Below are 15,542 nucleotides of genomic sequence, written 5' to 3'. Positions count from 1 at the left end.
TTACAGGCCTTGCTCTCGCTGACTGAGCCAGTGCTTGGGTGACTTTAAATAAGAGTCAGCTGCATAGCTGGGCTCAGCCTTTGGTCCTGTGCTCTTTCAACTGGAACCCACAGCTTGCAAACACAGCACTACTAAACAAGGCATTGTTCATTGTGTCTTTGGTCAGGATTATTTAAACGAGAAAAGCATTGGCCATGACGTCTTCATTAAATGGAATTTCAAAGAAAGAAATGCAACCTGGTTGAGAATCTACCCACTGGGCACACACTGCTTGAATCAACGTAGTTTCCACTTAATATAAATGAAATTACATTGAACCAGAGCGGAATAGACGTTGAATTGACGTCTGTGCCCAGTGGGTAATGTGTGACAAAATTGAGTGCACCTGTGACATCTGGAGAGGCTGAAGCTGAATCACATATGTGGCTCCATCCTCCGGGTGAGAGTAGAGGAATATCAGTACAATGGCTGACACACACTACCTCGTCCAGGACAACATCACTATCTTAGTCAGCGAGGCCAGGCGTGTGCCATGTCCATTGTCTCAACTGACTGAGTTGATGGATCCTGTTTATGAAGTGTAGATTTCAAAGAAATCCAGACTGCAGCTCACAACTTAAACCCCCTCCCTTCCTGTGATAACCAAGGCTGTTTGATTTTCTTCCCAGTCTATAGTAAGTCAGTTTAAGATGGCGTCCGTCTCTGGGGCTATAGCCACGGCTGCAATAAGGCCATAATAATGTGTGGAGGAGTCAGTGTGTTCCTGAGGGAGTGCTCACAGGAAACACCTTCTCCTTTATTATCTTTCCTGCTGTTATCGCTGGCAGCGCCGCCACTCTCCCCTCCTGACTAATCTCTTTTGCCGGCGCTGCCCGCACGCCATCCCAACTCCGCTGTGCTTTCTCAGGGTCGCCCGGCCCCTCCCACTCCCACTCCCACCCACCCCATAGCCCAGTCGCCTCATATAACATACCCATAGAGTACTCTATATACTGTAAACCATGCTAGAAATGGGCCATATCGGTATGCACTAAAACCACATCAGATGTTGAGTTCAAATTCCTAAACACTTTATTTTTTATTTGACTTTTCCTTTTTGTTTGCTGCAATGCAGTCACAACTGCATTGCAGCAAACGAAAAGGACAAGTCAAATAAAACATGTTGATTGGAAGAGGCAGTATGTGCTCCTGATGGCTCATTTGTCCATGATCGTGTTTCTCTGTGATTAGATAAACCTTCTCATCTGCAGTGTTTGTACAACTATTAATGGCTGTGCCTGATGAGACCTGAGCCAAACCACAGCCTGCGGTAGAGCCGGATGACAGCACACCCCCAGGCAATCACAGTGATAAAGGGACCTCAATGAGATTAATACTGAATACCTGAGTATTACACACATATGCAGAAACATAACCAAACCCTAACCCTAAACTCCATCCAGATGTGTTCAGGAATGCTAGGACTTCATTGACTCCAATCAGAGTTATGTCATCATCCCCTCCTCAGGGGATGACATTTATTCTAGATTTAAAAAGAAAATCAAACGGCTGACATGTAGTCACTTACATGAATATTCTGGCTATTATTCTTCCCAAAACATAACAGTTACACTTTTGATCTTGTGAACTATACAATTAGCATGAAACATCTACTGCAATCATCTGTCAACCCTGAAAAAAACACAAGATAATAATGCTTAACCCAGTTAAAGGGGCAATCTGCAGTTCAAACAATAACAAGGTGGGCATCCCACCACTGGTTTGGTGAAGAGCTGAGAGATGGGGCTGGAGAAACTTAACCACTCCCAAATAGACAGAGCTATGGATAAACGTTTTACCATGATTTGAGGCTGTACAGTGTTTCTTTACATTTACAAGGTTTGAATAAAAAACATGAGCTGGTGCACACGCAGAGAAAATTATTTTATGTAGAGGTGCTGACTAACGGCAAGTAAACTATAAGCTATAAAAATAAAGAGAGTTGCACACTCCATATATAAACTTCTTCAGGCACAGTCATGCCAAAACGTTGGTGATTTACACAATAAATGACTGGGAGTTTATATATGGAGTGTGCAACTCTCTTTATTCTCATACATCTACAATGTTTACAAAGGAGTAAAACAAGCGTATATTTTGGTTTCTGATAGGGTACGACAGTTGTGCTAAGCTCATGAGGCTATTAGTAATATTCTTCAAGAATCAATAGGTGTTTATCATGAATTAAAAAGTCCAAAAAATGGATGTAGCAACTGCAGAATGCCCCTTTAAGTGTATGGTTATGTACACCTTATCCACAACCCTAACCCTAGTACTTCAGCTATCCATCTCTGGACATGTAGTAGTGCAGTAAACTAACCACCACTAAATGCATTGGGGTGATGCTCCAGTCAGAGACAAACACCTGTCTCTGAGATTGTAATGGATGAGAATGGAAGATCGTTTCCAGAATATATATACGTATATATATATATATACTGTATTAAGAACTGTTCTGCAGCTGAACCCATTCAGAGAAGTCTTAGTATAACACCCCCCCTTAGTAAAACAAAATATGTGAGAGGGCATGAAAAGTTGAATCAAAAACCACATTCTGTAACAACGCTAATCCAACATAAACCAACAATATAGAATCCTACCCAGGCCGGGAGCTGGGCTAAAACCTAGTGGCAGTTTTCACTCAGCCTCCAGTGTTCCATAACACTAGTGTTAACAAGTCCCTGTGCTCAGACCTGATCATACTCAATCATAATCCAGTGTGGAGACATAAGGCCTTTGTCAATGCTACTCCACAACAGCACTGTACAGCTGATAGCCCCTTGGTTTACTGTAAATAACACTCAAACTAAACTCAATCTCTTTGCATGGGAAAGAAACCAGCTTTCTGTTCACTCCAGCTCACACCAGTGCGCAACATTTCCCTCCACTACTGTACTCCTGGACTGATTTTTTAAAGAGAGAGGCCCCATCAACACTGTTGAACATCAAAACTGCTGTTATTTTTATGGTTCCGTTCTGCGGAGAGAGCACCCTCTAATGCTCAGGTTTCCCCTCATCTGGTCGTCATAACGGCAGGCTGGTGGAGTGCTGAGACCAGAGTAGACCACGGTGGGATGGAGGTGGGGGATGTGCGTGTACTGTACCCCTGTTCTTGTACAGGCCTCCCAGCTGTCTGATTTAAGAGAAGCCAGAGAGTACCCCGGAGACTCCAGCTCCATTAGTCCACATCTCCTCACCGTGTCGGCTACACTACAGCCTATCCCAGGGTCTGCTTTTCCCAGCACCCCTAAGCCTATACTACCCCCACACATCCAGGCACCAAGTTCTGTCTGAACTGTCTGAACAATACCAGCAATGTGCCGTCTGTGACTGAAGATGTCATAGAGAGTATTTGATAATGGTGCTACTAGATTACGCCAATCCAAACATGGACTCATCTCAGAGCATTATTACAGTAGTGCTGTCAGCACAGCAGCAATATTATGTTCTGGCACAGTTGAACAGAGTCATCTGTCTGAGGCATCCTACTACAGCCAGCCAATTCAGGGGTGGTGATTGCAATACACTTCCTTTTTTTAGCTCCTAACCACGCTCTGGACAGGACCTGCATGCACCCAGAATATTGATGACCCAAATGTGTTGGGGGGAGGATTGTTTTTCTTACAGTACTGTATCCTTGCTTTGTAGTGGCAGTGGTAGTGGAATCAAGTTGAAAATATCATCCTTTTTTAAAGAAAAGAAATGTTGGCAACAATATCATAGCCTACTGTCTCAGATCATTAGTAGTGACTAAAATAGTGTCCGTGTGTGGTCCCATCTCTGCTCAGAGAGCACAATGGTTTGTTGAGTGCCTTCCAACAGAGGACATCCTACCCATATGGTTGGGGGAACCCGGCTCCATACTAATCTGCTCCCACTGTTTGTAAAATAAACAGGCCCCCGAACGCTAACCCACTGCCCACTCTGTTTCCCCCTCTGGCGGCCCCAATAATGCATCTGGCTGACCTTTAATCTAATCCCGTTTGAACCACACTTCCTGTCCAGTGCACAGTGGATATCACTGTATGGGCATTTGTGCAATGTCATCCGTATTCCTATTGTGGTGGCACACAAAGGAGTGGGAAAACAAGCAGGACAGGAGACTCATCATCCAAAACAAAATCACCTTGGTTTTGAATCACATCACAAAGCCACAAACATGAGGCAAGAAATATACAGTAGACTCAGGAGGTCATATGGCTTCAAGCCAATAGAAAAACGGCAAATCAAATCAAATCAAATCAAGTTTATTTTATATAGCCCTTCGTACATCAGCTAATATCTCGAAGTGCTGTACAGACACCCAGCCTAAAACCCCAAACAGCAAGCAATGCAGGTGTAGAAGCACGGTGGCTAGGAAAAACTCCCTAGAAAGGCCAAAACCTAGGAAGAAACCTAGAGAGGAACCAGGCTATGAGGGGTGGCCAGTCCTCTTCTGGCTGTGCTGGGTGGAGATTATAACAGAACTATGCCAAGATGTTGAAAATGTTCATAAGTGACAAGCATGGTCAAATAATAATCATGAATAATTTTCAGTTGGCTTTTCATAGCCGATCATCAAGAGTTGAAAATAGCAGGTCCGGGACAGGTGGCGGTTCCATAACCGCAGGCAGAACAGCTGAAACTGGAATAGCAGCAAGGCCAGGTGGACCGGGGACAGCAAGGAGCCATCACGCCCGGTAGTCCTGACGTATGGTCCTAGGGCTCCGGTCCTCCGAGAGAGAGAAAGAAAGAGAGAAGGAGAGAATTAGAGAGAGCCAAGATTTTCAAAATGTTCATAAATGACAAGCATGGTCAAATAATAATCAGGAATAAAAGTCAGTTGGCTTTTCATAGCCGATCATTAAGAGTTGAACAGGTAGGGGTTCCATAACAGCAGGCAGAACAGTTGAAACTGGAACAGCAGCAAGGCCAGGTGGACTGGGGACAGCAAGGAGTCATCATGCCCGGTTTGCCGTGACGTATGGTCCTAGGGCTCAGGTTCTCCGAGAGAGAGAAAGAAAGAGAGAACGAGAGAATTAGAGAGAGCATACTTAAATTCACACAGGACACTGGATAAGATAGGAGAAGTACTCCAGGTATAACCAACTGACCCTAGCCCCCCGACACATAAACTACTGCAGCATAAATACTGGAGGCTGAGACAGGAGGGGTCAGGAGACACTGTGGCCCCATCCGATGATACCCCCGGACAGGGCCAAACAGGAAGGATATAACCCCACCCACTCTGCCAAAGCACAGCCCCCACACCACTAGAGGGATATCTTCAACCACCAACTTACAATCCTGAGACAAGGCCGAGTATAGCCCACAAAGATCTCCACCACAGCACAAACCAAGGGGGGGCGCCAAACCCAGACAGACAATGACTCTTTAAGTGGAGTTCGACCAACCAAATTATTACTTACTGGCATTAGGACCGTATTTAACCAGCTGTATAGGGCCATAAGCAAACAATAAAATGCACATCCACAGGCGATGCTTTACGTGGCTGGTGATTGTAATGCAGGGAAACTGAAATCCGTTTTACAACATTTTAACCAGCATGTCACCTTTTTTTTTTAAACCTTTATTTAACTTGGCAAGTCAGTTAAGAACAAATTCTTATTTTCAATGACAGCCTAGGAACAGTGGGTTAACTGCCTTGTTCAGAGTCAGAACGACAGATTTGTATCTTGTCAGCTCGGGGATTCAATCTTGCAACCTTTCAGTTACTAGTCCAACGCTCTAACCACTAGGCTACCTCCCGCCCCAATTCATGGTTGAATTTCTGCAAAGAAACCGTTACTAAAGGACACCAATAATAAGAGACTTGCTTAGACTAAGAATCCAGAGCAATGGACATTAGACTGGTGGAAATATGTCCTTTGGTCTGATGAGTCCAAATTTGAGATTTTTGATTCCAACCGCCGTGTCTTTGTGAGACGCAGAGTAGGTGAATGGATGATCTCCGCATGTGTGGTTCCCACCGTGAATCATGGAGGAGGTGGTGTGATGGTGTGGGGGTGCTTTGCTGGTGACTCTCTCAGTGATTTATTTAGAATTCAAGGCACAGTTAACCAGCATGGCTACCACAGCATTCTGCATCGATACGCCATCCCATCTAGTTTGCGCTTAGTGGGACTATCATTTGTTTTTCCACAGGACAATGACCCAACAGATCTCCAGGCTGTGTAAGGGCTATTATTACCAAGAAGGAGAGTGATGGAGTGTTGCATCAGATGACCTGGCCTCCACAATCACCCGACCTCAACCCAATTGAGATGGTTTGGGATGAGTTGGACCGCAGAGTGAAGGAAAAGCAGCCAACAAGTGCTCAGCATATGTGGGAACTCCTTCAAGACTGTTGAAAAAGCATTCAAGGTGAAGCTGGTTGAGAGGTACTGTACATACAGTGTACATACTGTGCCTTCAGAAAGTATTCACCCCTTCACTTTTTCCAATTATTTTTGTGTTACAGCTTGAATTTAAAATGGAATACATTTAGATTTTGTGTCACTGGCCTAAACACAACACCCCATAATGTCAAAGTGGAATTATGTTTTTTTATTTTTATTAATAAAAACATGAAATGTCTTGAGCCAATAAGTATTCAACCCTTTTATCATGCAAGCCTAAATAAGTTCAGGAGTAAAATGTGCTTAACAAGTCGCATAAGTTGCACGGACTCCCTACGTACAGGTGTTTAACATGACTTTTTAATGACTACCTCATCTCTGTACCCCACACATACAATTATCTGTAAGGTCCCTCAGTCGAGCAGTGACGGGTAAAAATAAAATTTAAAAATCCTGACATTGAATATTCCACTTTGGATGTTGTATCAATACACCTGGTCCTTCCTAACTCAGTTGCCGGAGAGGAAGTAAACCGCTTAGGAACTTAAAATCAGCAGTAATAGGAGAAAATGGAGGATGGATCATCAACAGTGTAGTTACTCCACAATACTAACCTACATGACAGAGTTAAAAGCTTGTACAGAATAAAAATATTGCAAAACATGCTTCCTGAATACAAAGTGTTATTTTTGGGGCAAATCCAACACATCACTGAGTACCACTCTTCATATTTTCAAGCATGGTGGTGGCTGCATCATGTTATGGGTATGCTTGTCATCAGCAAGGACTAGGGAGTTTTTTTAGGATAAAAATAAATGGAATAGAGCTAAGTACAGACAAAATCCTAGGGGGAAATCTGGTTCAGTCTTCTTTCCAACAGACACAGGGAGACAATTTCAACTTTCAGTAGGACAATTACCTAAAGCACAAGGCCAAATATACACTGGAGTTGCATACCAAGACGACATTGAATGTTCCTGAGTGGCAAGACTTGAAAATGGCTGTCTAGCAATGAACAACCACCAACTTGACAGAGCTTGAAGAATTTAAAAAATAATAATGCGCAAATATTATACAATCCAGGTGTGCAAGGCTCTTAGAGACTTACCCAGAAAGATGCACAGATGTAATCGCTGCCAAAGGTGATTCAAACACGTATTGACTCAGGGGTGTGAATACTTATGCAAATGAGATATTTCTTTATTTCATTTTCAATAAATGTGTTATCAATTTCTAAAAACATGTTTTCACTTTGTCATTATGGGGTATTGTGTGTAAATGGGTGAGATTTTTTTAAATGTAAATACATTTTTAAAGTCAAGGGGTATGAATATTTTCCGAAGTCACTGTATCTACCTCAATTACCTCGTACTCCTGAACATCGACTCGGTATTGGTACCCCGTGTATATAGCCAAGTTATCGCTTACTCCTTGTGCATTTATTCCTAGTGTTATTAACTTTCTACTATGTTTCTCTCTGCATTGTTGGGAAGGGCCCATAAGTCAGCAACTCACTGTTAGTTTACACCTGTTGTTTACGAAGCATGTGACAAAAAAAAACGTGATTGATTTGATTCGAATTAAAAATCGGAGATGCAGTAGCATCACAACAACATGCTAGAACAGAAACTTAATGCCTTCTTAAAACAAGATAGTTTGCTTGAAAAAGGCTGCTCAAACAGGCATGAAAGCAGGTTTCCCCCGTTCCACCCCCTCCATGCCCTCCCTGAGCCCCTGAGCCCGTTTGTCCCACTCCCCCCTCTGTGGGACTAGATAAGCCAGTGGTCCCCCTCCATCAACAACAGAGTCCTGCCACAGAGGGTAGAGTTACAGAAGCAGGCCAAGCTTGCAGTCCTCTGGGGGCTCAGTGGGAGTGGGCTGCATAGGGCTGAGTTAGACATGGGAGGCTAATATGCTCCCGGGCCGGCCAGGCTGCTTATGCCCACCATCTGTGTCTGTTACTCATCACCCACTGACCAGGAACCACCATAAGCACATCTAAACAAACACCCCCAGCGGAAATCCATTTAACAGCTAACTCTCTACCTTCTTGGGCCTTTTAATTACTGACAATCAGTGCCACCAAAGCAGCAGAGTTCAGAAACCCTTTGCCATGTTTAATCTCTTAAGATAGTTTTATTTAATGTATTTATTTAACCTTTTTTTTTTATCAGAGAGTCATACTGAGACCAAGGTCTATTTTACAGATGAGCCCTGAATTACATAAATTACAGAAAATACACACATTAATATAAATACAAAATGCAAGATGGAAAAAAAACATGGTCATAAAAACAAACACATCCATCAGTAATAAGGTCCTCAATCAGCTTTCTGAATTCCCCTAGAGGCACTAGAACATCCCATTTAAGAACATTCTTAAGATTATTCCACAAATAAGGAGCAGGAAAACTAAAAGCTGATTTACCTAACTCAGTAGAGACCAAAGGAATTTCCAGAATTTGCCATCCCTGAGACCGGGTGTGGTAACTCGTATGTCTAAAGTTTACTAAAGATGTTAGGTACAGTGGGACTTTTGGTAAAAGGGCTTTATAAATGAAAATATAGCAATATATCTATCAACCTACGAGACATCAAAGAGGGCCAATCAACTTTCTGGTAGAGAATGCAGTGATGAGTACTACAATTGTCGTCTGTAATAAAGCGCAGTGCGCTATGATAAACTGCATTTAATGAAGTGGCAGTTGCGTTTATAGATGACAACACCATAGTCTAGGACCGACTAAATCATCTGCATTCTACTATTTAGCGAGAGGCAGGACCTATTTCTATGGAAGACCATTTTTATTCTCAGCTTCTTAACTCATCAATATGCTTTTTAAAAGACAGCTTTTTATCTATCCAGATATCCAGATATTTGTAAGCAGGGACACAATCAATTTGGACACCATCCCAATTACAATAAATCAGAGTTATTTATATGCACTCTAGAGAACAACATATACTTACTTAATTTAACCTGCATTCAATACTAATTTCAGGTCAATAAAGTTTCTGTAATACAATAAAGGCAGACTCTAGTTCAGACAGAGCCTGGTCAACAGTGGGGGCAATAGCATACACAACAGTATCATCGGCATACAAGTGATATTGATACTGTTAATGTAACAGTAAAAAGTACAGGACCCAGAATAGACCCCTGCGGGACACCTTTCGTAATATCCAGGAAACCTGATTTAACACCATCAGTAGATCCACATTGAGTTCTGTCAAGTAATTTTTAAACCAGTTACATGCAGCCTGGTCTATCTAGGCCAATTATGGAAAGCCTCTGAATGAGCAGTGAGTGATCAACAGTATCGAAAGCCTTTGACAGGTCAATGAAGAGGGCAGCACAATGTTGCTTTTTATCCATACAATTAACCACATCATTTATAAGTAGGGATGCAGCAGAGATAGTACTATGACTTGATCTAAAACCACACTGATGTAAATTTAGAATACATTTCAAAGATAAGAAAGATCTTAGCTGAGAATTAATCAAGGATTCTAATATTTTAGCTAGAACGTTTAGAAATAGGGCAATAATGATTTAGGTCACAAGGGTCACCACCTTTGTGAAGGGGGAGTACATGATATAACTGTTAGGTAAAAAATATGGGTTAATGATTCAGTAATCAGAGGGGCAGAGGGCTGCAGCAAAAAGGATCAAGCATATCAGATGAAGGGATGATGAGAAGACTGAGACTAACATGTGAATTCCACTGAATCTCCCATTATTACTTTCACAAGCATTATATGAGGAAGACCATGCCCAGAATCAGGTCAATCGGGATTAGTTTAACATCATGATAAGACAAGCAAGGGAGACACTAACCTAACTTAGACCAAGGTTCATGAGTTTCAGGGTGAGAATGTGGGTGTTGCTCATGGTTCATTTTCTTGACAAGACTGCAGCCCTAATTGAGCATGCCTCTGGCACTGCTGAGCTGGAGGATGAGCTGGATTAGAGGGGTCGTAGAAGAGGGGAGCTGTGTAAGATGAAAGAAACAGCGTCAACACCCAGGATTGTGACAGCCTTTGCAGGGCACACAGGTGTGTAGCATTTAACCCCGCACACCCATCATCTCTTTCTGCTCAGTGTCCCGTGGGCTTAGCACCAAGGTGATTAGCAGACACTTACTACGCTTCACTTGTCTTTCCACCATTCACCCACACTTTATTGTACCTTACAAGATGAACACAGTCTCTATTGTTCATCAGATAAGAGTACTGATTGGCAGGCTGAATTTAGGCCTCGGACTATTCAATCGCTGTATTTTATTTGTTTTTAGCCGCAGGCCGTATGTCAACTGGGGGTAACTGGAGTAAAGACCATGATGACATTAAGTATTTCAGTTCACTTTAAACGTGCCCTTGGGCATTCCTGCTTGTTATCATAAGTTAAATTTACCACCTTGGAATTAAGTGTATACTTAGACCCCATATGAGGATAATATTAACATGGAAATATAGAACAGCTGCCAAAATTACAGTCCCACATGTTTTCAAAAGCCTCTATATAAGGAGGCTGTATATGGTGGCGTACTGGGGCCCGCAGGCTAAACTCAACACTGAAAACATTAACAGACATAATGATAACATGAATAAACGGCAGCCTGTTTGGAATGGTTAGGAATACATGAGCCAAAACATGGGGAATATCTACAAGGACACACGAGACAAGCAAAGTCTGTATGGAGGAAGGGATTTGTAAGTAACTGCAGTGTTAGCACAGCATATACACAAAGACAAACATTGCTTTGCACAACTTCCCTGTGCATATATAAATATAGACATTGTGTATTACCAATGTTACACAAGGTTGCTACATCTTCATAAGGAAGGGAAAACATCAAAGTGTAGAGTTTTTCCCTTTGACAGTTGATGAGAACTCCACATGGAGAAACACTGGGATGATTCAATTATCAGGCCTACCCCAGACCCCCTTCCTGAGTAGGGCTCCTCGCACAACCCCTAATGTTTTCCCTAGGTGTGATAAATTACACTTTTATTTCACCCTGCCTTGAAAAGCTCACCTGCATGGCCTATAACAAGGTCTGTAGACATATTCGTTACCTCTGCCTTTTAATTTCACCTGAGCCAACCTGTCATGCGCCATCAAACATGGGAATCAGATACCTCAGAAATACAGGCGGCTTTTGCTTTGCACTTTTCCGTGCCCCCTGTTCCTTAACACAAAGAGCCATGGGAGCAGGGAGAAAGTAACCCGCATCGCATGAATCAACCACTGTGACAGGGGTCCGTTAGGTCGAAGGATCAGGACCACACGTCTCTCTTTTACGGCTCCTTCTCCCCATCTCTATTAGCGGAGGACAAGAAGGGAGGGATGGATTTCTATAGGCATATATTTCCGTTGAACAGATAAATCAGATAATTTCTGGAGTGGAGAAGAGCACAGAAAGGGCCTTCTTGATGTCCCCCTTTGAGATGTAAATGGAACGGTGGCACTGAAAGAGGGGCAGGTGTCCACTGCTGAGGGAGTGCGTAACGGTGGGTGCATGGATTCCTAAACGATTAACTGTTGACATACCTCTAGCCAGTTTAGAGACCACGAGAGCAAGAGGCAATACAAAATGTGACTAACAAATCATTGTACTCTTTACCATGGTTTCGCAAAGCCCCATGCAACCAGCTATTATCAAACTTGTGAAATTATGCACAATACAGTGTATTCAGCATTTTACAGTATTTCAAAATGTTTGGTTCTCTGTACCAAATAAAACAATTGCATATAAGAAATTCAAATTCTGGTAATGGTTTAGTAATTTTTTAATCTTGACTTGTATTTGTTCATTCAACACACAAGAAAACAATAGAAATGGAAAGACCTAATTATTCATGCCTACTGACCTCAAGGAAAGAAATGACCTGTCTGACCATAAATGGGTTTATTGGGGGCGTAGAGGTAGCAATTTGTGCTGAACAAGGGGAAGAGGTTAGGCATTCACTCCAATTATCTCACACCTCGAGGTGGGAATAAGAGATGTTTGACATTCAAAACAAATTAAGAATTAAGAAAAACATAACCGCCTGTATAATTAGTCAGGGTACCTTGGGATGACCTCACCTCGAGTAGGTTACACGGCGCAGAAATAAGGGTAAAAAGGGACATGTCAAATATTTCCTTAATTGGTTTAAGTGTTTGAGCGTTCTTGGAAGACAAGTCTACAATGTGTACGAAACATCAGGAACACCTGCTCTTTCCATGACAGACTGACCAGGTGAAAGCTATGATCCCTCATTGTCACTTGTTAAATCCACTTAAATCAGTGTAGATGAAGGGGAAGAGACCAGTTTAAAGAAGGATTTTTAAGCCTCGAGACAATTGAGACATGGATTGTGTATGCGCCATTCAGAGGGTGAATGGGCAAGACAAAAGATTGAAGTGCCTTTGAACAGGGTATAGTAGTAGGTGGTAGGGACACCGGTTTGAGTGTGTCAAACTGCAACGCTGCTAGGTTTTACCACGCATAACAGTTTCCTGTGTGTATCAAGAATGGTCCACCACCCAAAGGACATCCACCCAACTTGACACAACTGTGGGAAGCATTGGCGTCAACATGGGCCAGCATCCCTGTGGAATGCTTGACACCTTGTAGAGTTCATGCCCTGACGAATTGAGGCTGTTCTGGGTGCAGGAATGTGTTCCTGTTTTGTACACTGTGTATACGGTCTTCTACAGCTCTACTGCTCCCTCTGCTGCTATAAAGTAAACTCACCCCACAAACCTCATCAGGCTCACTCACCTATTCACTACTATACTAAATAACCAATTTCCAATTCGCAAAGTCATTAGTTGAAGATCAAAGTGATTTTATTTGTAAAAACAACAATATGTAACCACTTCTAGGAGAAATACAGATTATGATATATTTACTGATGGTTGACATTAATACCAGAGGTCTCTTCAGAAGAACACAATCAAAACCAGCATTCTGCTGAGAATATATTTCTAGGGAAGAAAGCATTGCTTTTTGTGTTTGCTTTTCAAACTGTGAAACTAGTGTCAAAATTGTCTACCATGATATGGCAAATGGTGGATTTTGATTATTGTTTGTTAAATAAAATATGTAGCATGGAAACAATTGAAAAAATAAATGTTCATTACAAAATAACGTTATTTTACAAATTAGTCTCATCTACACATTTGAAGCATCAAGTTCAACTAGAATACCTGCAAAATGGGACGTAGGTGATACAGGCCACTATGCACTTAGGTGGAGAAAGACTTTGTTTGTAGCTTTTTCACTTGCCCTCCGTTCAACGTGTATTGCTTTTTAGTGAGGTCTTAGAGGTGACTTGTATAAAAAACGTGCAGGATTCAGTGGAATGATGTGTAATAATACTTGATGTGCATTGAGTCATGCACATCTTAATCCCTAATGAATAATTTCCCATAGTGCTGTAAACAGAATATTTAAACTTTTGACACCTTCGATTGCAAACCTTAAGCTCCCTCTAAACTGAATTCCTCAAGAAGGTTATGGTCACTGTCCAATTAGTTTGTTTTCTTTCCCAAAGAAAAGGCAGGACCATAACAGGCCTCACGACGTTCCCAAATGAATTACATTGATTTAAAAATGGAAAGGCTCCCATGTTATCCCAAAACATGAAGATTCCAAAAATGTCCCAAAAGTAAGGTCTCAATCACCATGTACAGAAACCCTCTTTTCCCGTCTGCAACGATTGCGTTGAGACAACTAAGTATCTAGTAAAAGGAAGTGGATCACTGATGATTCTAATCACATCTTTGTTTTCATCACCATCTTCACGCCTTCTAGATCGGTCACTCAGTGTAGCAATGAGGTCATTCACATCTTTCCAATACCACAGAGATACAGTAACTAGCCTGCCAGGTCCATAACGCCTAGCACACCTGGGGCAAGGAGCAGATGTCAACACTTCACAGCTAACTGGCATGGCACACACAGCACCCCCACCCCCCAAAAAAGTGTTAAAAATAGGAACATGCATTAATACATACACCGATACAGAGAAAACTATGCATGTTAGCCACAAGACTAATTGGCTTTTAAGGAACCCAAGGGCAGGAATGTGTCATATTGGGAGGAATGTCCAGTCCTCTCTCCCTTTTACTTATCTTACGCTACATAGGGACAGGAACAGCCTGGCACAGTGAGGATTTGTCTGGTCTCAGGACATCAGGCCCATTACCACCTGGCTAGGAGAATAAACAGTCACAAGTCATGCTGGTCCGGAGGATTTATGCACACGTACGAGGCACACGTCATGTCACATTTCACTTGAAAGTAAAACATGCTTGCATGCTAACGAAGTTCCTTTGAATGTATGGAAAGTACAGAATTGATAGGGAATGGATGTCCTCGTATTGTAAATTTCAGACAAGATTGTTGTGCGTTCCTTTTTAGGAAGGGGAATGTAACAGATGGAAGCACATACCAAGGCTGCTCTCTGGTGGTGAAGAATGGAAGCACTCTTTGCTTATCACCAAGGCTAACTGGGACTTTAAACAATATGTATCTCTCTTAGGCATTCCTATTTCCTACACACCACAGGTGATTTGGAGATTTGAATGAATATTGAAGAAAAAAAGGTGCATTTTGCCCAAACGCAGGCAGGTTGAGTAAAACCCTAGAACCTGCTACACTATTGGGAGGTCTTTGACATGTTGAAAAAGGAATGCATCATGTATACAATAACTACACTACCAGTAAATGAGTAACATGTCTCCCTTTCACATCACTAATAGTCAGAGTAAAGAATAATGAAGAGGTAACATTTGGATTAAAGTAGTAGAACACTTAGAAGTGATGCATTAGTGAATGCTGCTGACTGTGGTCTAGGCAATACGGTGTCATAAAAGCAAGCAGGAGGAGAAAAAAAAATCTATAGAAAAATATACAATTGTCGCACATGGTTGGGCAGCAGTGCCATTGGCCATGATACACCCAGTTGCAGGTTGATGGCAGAGCTGTGCTAGTGCCTTGTAAAGAGACAAGAGGGCTTGGTTGGCATGCAGAGGGCCTAGAGTGAGTGAGTGAGAAGATCTCAATGGCATACTCCTCGTCCCCTCGCTCCTCATCTCCTTCTCAAAACCCCCTGGAGGAGAAAGTCAGAGGGGAGAGACCTCTGGCTTTCTCATCCAATGGCTTTTGAGAA

Source organism: Salvelinus alpinus, chromosome 19 (assembly GCF_045679555.1).
Source record: "Salvelinus alpinus chromosome 19, SLU_Salpinus.1, whole genome shotgun sequence".
NCBI lineage: Eukaryota > Metazoa > Chordata > Actinopteri > Salmoniformes > Salmonidae > Salvelinus > Salvelinus alpinus.
This window is presented reverse-complemented; position numbering follows the sequence as displayed.